This window comes from Lactuca sativa, chromosome 5 (genome assembly GCF_002870075.4).
Source record: "Lactuca sativa cultivar Salinas chromosome 5, Lsat_Salinas_v11, whole genome shotgun sequence".
In the NCBI taxonomy this organism is placed as follows: domain Eukaryota; kingdom Viridiplantae; phylum Streptophyta; class Magnoliopsida; order Asterales; family Asteraceae; genus Lactuca; species Lactuca sativa.
This window is the reverse complement of record NC_056627.2, coordinates 114,981,619-114,988,990: the sequence shown is the minus strand read 5'-3', so window position 1 is coordinate 114,988,990 and position 7,372 is coordinate 114,981,619.

Here is a 7,372-nt window from a genome sequence, read left to right as displayed (position 1 = left end):
CTCGAGATGGAGAAGAAGAGGAAACCGGAGGCGGTTTCGGGTATAGGCAGTTCGGGCAAAAAGCCCAAGGTTTCAGATCACAGATCCAGGAGTCAGCAAAGCCACGGTCGATGTGGCAAGTGTGGGAGATTGCACGATGGGGTGTGCAAGGCAGGGAGTTCCGGCTGCTACAAGTGCGGTCGGACTGGGCATTTGAGCAGGGATTGTACGGCCCCTACTACCGCCATTGCAGCATCGGATCTGATTTGCTTTCAGTGCAATCGGAGGGGACATAAAAAGTCCCAGTGTCCGAGTTTAGTTGCAGTAGGGAAGGTGGCTGCACCTGCCCCTGCTACATTGAGGATTACAGATGGCCGGCAGGGCCGAGCCGAGGCGCCGGTGGCGAAGAGTAGAGCTTTTCAGATGACAGCAGAGGAGGCACGAGCGACTCCTGATGTGGTGACGGGTATGTAACTTCCCTTCATCTCTATATTATTATTGATTATTGCTTATGGTTATATGTTTTGTATAGGGTCGTTCTTTGTGAGCGGCATTTCTGCTACAGTATTAATTGATTTGGGGGCTACCCGATCGTTTGTATCGCTAGCGCTTAGCAAGAGATTTAGTAGAGCTCCAGGGGAGCTGGATTATCCACTAGAGGTCGAGATAGCAGATGATCGGACTGTGAGGGTCGCCAGAGTGCATAGAGGATGTTCTCTTCAGCTGTTCGACGAGCAGTTTCCGGTGGACTTGGTCCCTATTCCCCTGCGAGGGAATAAGGTTATAGTGGGCATGGATTGGTTGAGTCCCAATGGGGCGGTGATTGATTGCGAGCTGCAGCTAGTGAGGGTTCGCACTCCCGGTGGGGGAGAGTTAGTGATTCAGGGCGAGAGGCCACAACGCGGACTAGCTCTTTGTTCAGCCGCGAGAGCGAGGCGCTATTTTCAGCAGGGTTGCGCCGGTTATGTAGCTTATCTCTTGGATGCCCGGGAGAAGGGCAAGACGACAGTTGAAGATGTTCCGGTGGTGCGAGACTTCCCGGATGTATTTCCAGAGAATTTACCGGGAATTCCTCCTGAGAGGCAGGTCGAGTTTGGGATCGACCTAATTCCTGGTGCGGCTCCGATAGCTAAGGCACCGTACCGGCTAGCTCCCCCTGAGATGCAGGAGTTATCTACGCAGCTGCAGGAGCTGCTAGACAAGGGTTTTATTCGGCCGAGTAGTTCGCCTTGGGGAGCGCCGATCCTGTTTGTGAAGAAGAAAGATGGGTCGCACCGTATGTGTATAGACTACCGGGAGTTGAATAAGGTAACGGTGAAGAACTGTTACCCCCCTGAGGATAGATGATTTGTTTGATCAGCTTCAGGGGGCATCTTGGTTCTCCAAGATCGATACGCTCCGGATATCACCAGATGCGGGTCAGAGGCGAGGATGTGCATAAGACTGCTTTCAGGACTCGTTATGGTCATTTCGAGTTCGTGGTGATGCCTTTTGGGCTCACTAACGCTCCAGCCGCGTTCATGGACCTCATGAATCGTGTGTGCAGGCCGATGCTGGATCAGTCTGTGATAGTATTCATAGACAATATTTTGGTGTATTCCAAGACTCAGGAGCAACACGAGGAGCACATGAGGGAGGTGCTAGAAGTTTTGAGGAGGGAGAGACTTTTCGCGAAGTTCTCCAAGTGCGAGTTCTGGTTGCGCGAGGTGCAGTTCCTTGGACACCTCGTCAACCAGAAGGGTATTTTGGTAGATCCGGCCAAGATAGAGGCAGTGATGCAGTGGGAGGTCCCGAAGTCTCCATCCGAGATTCGAAGCTTCCTAGGTTTGGTAGGGTATTATAGGAGATTCATTCAGGATTTCTCCAAGATAGCAGTACCGCTCACCCGACTGACCAAGAAATCGGTGGTGTTTCGTTGGGGGCCTGAGCAGCAGGCGGCGTTTGAGACCCTCAGGCAGAGATTGTGCGAGGCTCCGATCCTTACCTTGCCAGAGGGAGTAGAGGATTTTGTAGTCTACTGTGATGCCTCAATCATTGGTATGGGTGCAGTATTGATGCAGCGAGGCCATGTGATAGCTTACGCCTCGAGACAGTTGAAGCCTCACGAGGCTAACTATCCTACCCATGATTTAGAGCTGGGGGCAGTTGTGTTTGCCCTCAAGATTTGGAGACATTACCTTTATGGGGTCCGTTGTACCATCTACACGAATCACAAGAGTTTGAGGTACCTTATGGATCAGCCGAGTCTAAACATGAGACAGAGGAGGTGGTTGGATGTGCTGAAGGATTATGATTGTGAAATCCTTTACCATCCAGGGAAGGCCAACGTAGTGGCCGACGCCCTAAACCGCAAGGTGACAGCAGCCCCTATCAGAGACTTATGTCTGAGGATGACAGTGATTACTCCGTTGTTGGAACGGATCAGGGAGGCTCAGGTTGAGGGCCTTAAGGAGGAGAGGCAGAAGTGTGAGAGGATAGTGGGCCGAGTAGCTTCGTTTGATTATGATAGTCGGGGGTTGTTGACCCTTCATGGGAGAGTGTGGGTACCGTATTGGGGCGGAGTACGGCAGGTGTTGATGGACGAGGCTCATAAGTCTCGATTTTCTATCCATCCAGGGGCGAAGAAGATGTATAGAGATCTTCGACCCGATTACTGGTGGCCCTGCATGAAGCGGGATGTCGCCTGGTATGTAGAGAGGTGCCTGACCTGCAGGAAGGTCAAGGTAGAACACCAGAGGCCTCACGGCAAGATGCAGCCGTTAGACATTCCCGTGTGGAAATGGGAGGACATCACCATGGATTTTATCACCAAGCTTCCCAGGACCACACGTGGGGTAGATTCGATTTGGGTAATAGTGGATCGGTTGACGAAGAGTGCTCATTTCATACCGATCCAGGAGAGCATATCGGCGGAAAAGTTAGCCGATATCTATGTGCGGGAGGTAGCGGCACGTCATGGAGTGCCGGTATCGGTGGTGTCAGACCGAGACGTCCGTTTTACATCCAGATTCTGGAAGCGGTTTCACGACGAGATGGGTGCTCGTCTCCATTTTAGCACCGCTTTCCACCCTCAGACAGACAGGCGGAGCGAGAGGACGATTCAGACTCTCGAGGACATGCTCCAAGCATGTGTCCTAGACTTTGGTGGCAGTTGGGATACGTATCTTCCGTTAGCGGAATTTTCGTATAACAACAGTTATCATGCGAGCATTGATCGACCTCCCTTTGAGATGATTTATGGGAGGAAGTGCAGGACCCCGATTTGTTGGGGCGAGGTCGGTTAGCAAGTCATTGGGAGCACAGAGGTGGTGCTCAAGACGACCGAGTTGATTCAGCAGGTTCGTAGTAGACTGCAGACTACACAGAGTCGGCAGAAGAGCTACGCCGACAGGAGGCGTTCAGACTTGGAGTTCCGGGTGGGCGATATGGTCCTTCTGAAGGTCTCACCTTGGAAGGGTGTCATCAGGTTTCGGAAGCGGGGCAAGCTGGACCCCAGGTTCATTGGCCCTTTCAGGGTTTTGGCCCGAGTGGGTCGGGTTGCTTATCGGTTGGATCTTCCAACAGAGCTTAGCCAGATCCACAACACTTTCCATGTGTTTCAGTTGAGGAAGTGTTTGGTGGATGAGTCAACAGTTGTTCCCTTAGAAGATATTCAGGTTGATAACAGCCTGAATTATATTGAGAGGCCGGTAGCGATTCTGGACCGGAAGACAAAGACCTTGAGGAACAAGGTAATTCAGCTAGTGAAGGTACAGTGGCAGCACCGGAAGGGGTCTGAGTGGACGTGGGAGGCTGAGGATGAGATGAGAGAGCACTACCCAGAGTTATTTGCAGATTCAGCCGTAGCAGACTTCGAGGACGAAGTCTGAGTCAAGTGGGGGAGAATTGTAACGACCCGTCTCTGGTATGTTGTTTCCATGTTATTTATTTAGAAGTTTTCAAGAGGGACTCTGCGAGTCTATAGCCCAAATTGTCGAGTAGAGACGGGATTTCGAGCACGTGTAAGTTGGCGACTCGACGAGTTCATATTCGGGACTTGCAAGTCCGCCTGCCAGGAAGAAACCCTAAATCCCCCGGGTTTGCTCACTATTTAAGCAATGTTACGTGCCCCAAACTCGCCTCCTTCACCCTCAGAGAGCTTGTGAGAAACCCTAAACCATTCCTTGTATGATTAAAGTGTTTTTGTGTGGATTCTTGAAGGATTGAAGAAGACAAAGAAGAAAGGACCAAAAAGAGGAAGTGTAGAGCAAAGATCCAAGGCCAAAGTCAGATTTCATTGAGGTATGTCTAGGAATTATTCTGTTTTGTGCTTAAAACCTCCATTAGAACACCTCTAAGGCTAGTTTAATGTATTTTCCAAGCTTTATAGTTGTATGGATGCCTTGTTGGGTCGAGATATCCCTAGATCTGTTCAATTAGGAGTTTTAGCGCCCTGATCTATTGCTTTTTTCAAAGTTGCCTTGCATGAGAACCCTAGATCTAGCCTTTATTATGCTTTTTCAACCTTTTTAATCTTCATGGATGCTTATGGGCACGTAAAGATAGAATCTTTACATGTTAATCGAGCATAAGAAGCCCAAATCTACAAGTTATATGCACTGGATACAAGCAGAATCGAGTTTTTAGTAACTGCATGCATGCAATTCGGCGAGTCGTTCTTCGGACTCGGCGAGTTGAGCCGCGAGTCCCCGATTTTTCCCCTTTTGAGTGATTCCGAGTGGGGACTAGTGAGTAGTAGAATGGACTCAGTGAGCCGGAGGTCAGACTCAGTAATGGAGGGACTCGACGAGTTGTTCATACAACTCGGCGAGTCCAAGGCAATCTTCGTAGATTCAAGAACAACTCGTCGAGTTTTTCATACAACTCGGCGAGTCGGATGCAGATAGGCTGAGTTCTAGAATCGAAAGGAAACTCGTTGAGTTGATGCCATACTCGATGAGTAGCAGCGAATAGGGTTGAGAAATGAGAGTAGGGACTCGTCGAGTTGACGACCCAACTCGGCGAGTCGGGTCAACTGTAAGTTGACTTTGACCGGGAGAGTTGATTTTGGCCAGGGGTAAAAGAGTCATTTTACCCCAACGCAGTTGTTACTATTTGATTGAGTGTGTTTATGGAATTGTAGCCGGGGAGATACCGGAGCAGCAGCAGATAGCTTCCAGAGCCATACACTTAGCAGCCAATTCACGAGGTGAGTTTCCTACCAGTAGGAACAAGTCTACGGCCACAATGCCGGCCCGTTTAGCTAGCAGTTAGTTCCGGAATTCGGTCCGAAGCAGTAGTTCAGGGTGCTTGATGTCTTTATGATTTAGGCATGTCTATGTGTTATGTGTTCCGGACTTCAGTCCGATGCAGTATATGTGTTATGTTAGCAGATACGTGTTTATGTTATGCTATGTTCAGATAGTTCCAGATTTCGGTCCGATGCAGCTAGTTCTGGACTCCGGTCCGATGCAGGGGACAAGGTCCCTGTCAGTTCCGGACTTCGGTCCGATGCAGTTAGTTCCGGACTTCGGTCCGATGCAGTGGGCAAGGCCCAGTATGTGCTTTATTTGTTATTGTGTGGTATGTGGTAGTTCGGGGGAGCTCACTAAGCTTTGTGCTTACAGTTTCAGTTTTGGTTTCAGGTACTTCCGCAAGTAAAGGGAAGAGCTCGGGATGATGGCATTGCACACACCATAGCTTCAGTTTTTGTCCTGGGAGTTGATTCAGTTTCTTAGATATGTTTTGATACAGTTGTGACACAGTTTTTCTCACAGTATTTTATTATGGTTTTGAGATACGCAACGTATGGTTTTATTATGTGATACTCAGTTTTATGATCTTTGTTATATTAAAAATGAAATTATCGGGTCGTATTTTTGGGATGTTTCAGATTTAGCAATTAGTCATTGTCAATGTAATTTCTATTTTGGTATTAATAGAAGATTATATTTGTACTGTTCAATGTATGTTTAATAACTGTGATTACTGATTTATGTCGCGCACCTCGGCGTTTCCGCCGGCGGCCGAAGGTGTGACAGATTGGTATCATTGCTATTGGCTATAGTGAACTAGTACTTTCTTAGGAAAGCGCGTCTATAACCTAGGGCTTACTCTCTTCGGTTAAGTATACTCCATAACCCACAAATATAGAGTTATATAAACTCGAACCCTTGAATATTAATACAATGAATGGTTTTAGGTCAAACACCTTAGCTAAGTTGATTGTATGTGGGCCGAACCACAACTAGACATAGACTGATCACCTATGTTGAACTATGGTTGGACCAATGCACAATCAAGCTTGGATTGCTAGACTAAAACGCTTGGGATCCATAATATTTAAAGAGAATCACAGCTCAAAATTCTTAATAACCCTCAAACTTCTAATGAACACTTATGAATATTGGCAAATATTTACCTTAAATGCTCATGAAAATATGCGTATCATAAACATGAATCATGTCCGAAGTTTATCTCGGAATACAAATTACTTAATTATGACATCATACGAATACATCAGTTAAACCTCTTAGGAATACCTTACAAGATATACACACCTTCGTGAATCATTTCGAATTCGGCTTAGGTAAGTAATCAGTCCATTTTATTTTGTTATGAGTCAACCGACTTATGTTTAAACCATCCAAGTTCGAATAAAGGATACCCACACTTACCCTTCATATTTTGTGAACCTTTTAAAAGGAGATAATGTCAAACTCAGTAAAGGCGCGAAACATGAAAGTTGTAATAAATATTGTCTAGTTTCCAAAATATCTTGATTCAAATAAATCAGAATTTCAGAACTCGAGATATGGTCAAAACATCGGGTAGAAATCAAATTTTCTGTAACGTTTCTACGTGAGTTTGTACCGCTTGCCCCAATACTTGGTTGTTTCTTTTCACTCGTCCCAAGTGTAAGATTTCACCCTTGGTGATACTACAACAGTTTGCTACATCTAATACTCATAGTAAAGTCAATCTCAGGCTAACCCGCGTCAATTATACACATCTGGCATAATTTTAGTACTATCGTTTATATACACGTAGATATTTTCACGCGACTCATTTCTCCTTGAACTAACTGTAATGAGACAAAGATATGCCTCATAAGAGATCCACGAGTGATCTTCCATCACCGATACAATTGCCCGTCACAACTATGATCGAGATAACGATCAAAAAACAAGTGGATAACATTTGGGACCACTTACAAAGTCAACAGGAACAATACCTCTATACAAGGTAAATTTTGTTAGCAACAAACATGGAAGTAATAGTGACGTCAACCTAGATCCTTCTACGACATTGAATGGATTGTAGGAATGAATCTCTAGAGCAAAAATATGGAATCGGTATTTCATGTCAGCACCTATGTAGAAAACTAACGTGATTAGCAGTCACCTACACTTTT